Raw genomic sequence first — 860 nt, forward strand, 5'->3', positions numbered from 1 at the left:
ATTCCCTGCCGGATGTGGCAGCGCAGGGAGCAGAACTGAACCTGCAGCTCCCGTGGCCATTGCTGGCCTTTGTCTCTCTGCTGTGCCATCAGACCGTGGCAATTTGCTGCTGTCACTGCCACTGCCACCCCCCTGGGGGCCGTGTCCTCCTGGCAGCCCTTCCCAGCCCCAACAGGAGCTCCAGTGGGGCCTCTGTGCCTGTTGGGAGCGTTTGCTGGGAATGTGCCTCACCCCCGGGAGGATCCTTTTGTTCCAGAGCAGACAGACTCCAGAGCTTCTGGGCTTCTCAGCTTCAGGGCTGGATTGCAGAAGTGCCTGGAAGGAAGAACAACAACGAGGTTTGTGCAAGTGGTGCTTTCAGACCCCACCTGACAGTCTGTGCTTTGTGTTGGAGGTTGTTGTGCATTGGCACTGCAGGGAATGAGTGTCCCCTTCCCAGTTCAGCCCAGCAGATCCCAAAGGCTCTTACAGGAATATTTATCCTCTACTTCCCTGTGTGATAATTTAATCTCCACCTGCTGTGAGCCATTCCTTGAGTTCTCCTGGAGAAAACCTCGCAGCAGAGGAGTTTGCAAAGAGCCCAGAGCTGTGTTTGGAGCAGAGAGAGCTGAGAGCTGTGTCTGCCTGTGCTGCCCCAGCCTGGCAACATCCACATGGAACAGCCTGGGCAGATGGGATTAGATGGAGCAAAATCTCTTCATGCAAGAGGTTTTCTCCTGTGCAGATCAGGCATGGGGCAGGCAGTGAACTTTGGAAATCAGCTGATGTCCCCAGAAAGCATCACTCCCATCAGCATGAATGACAGGACCTGTGCCCACTGCTCAGGAGTCACCCAGCCAAAATCAAGGGCAAAGGGTGGT

This window comes from Geospiza fortis, unplaced genomic scaffold, assembly GCF_000277835.1.
Source record: "Geospiza fortis unplaced genomic scaffold, GeoFor_1.0 scaffold450, whole genome shotgun sequence".
In the NCBI taxonomy this organism is placed as follows: Eukaryota; Metazoa; Chordata; class Aves; order Passeriformes; family Thraupidae; genus Geospiza; species Geospiza fortis.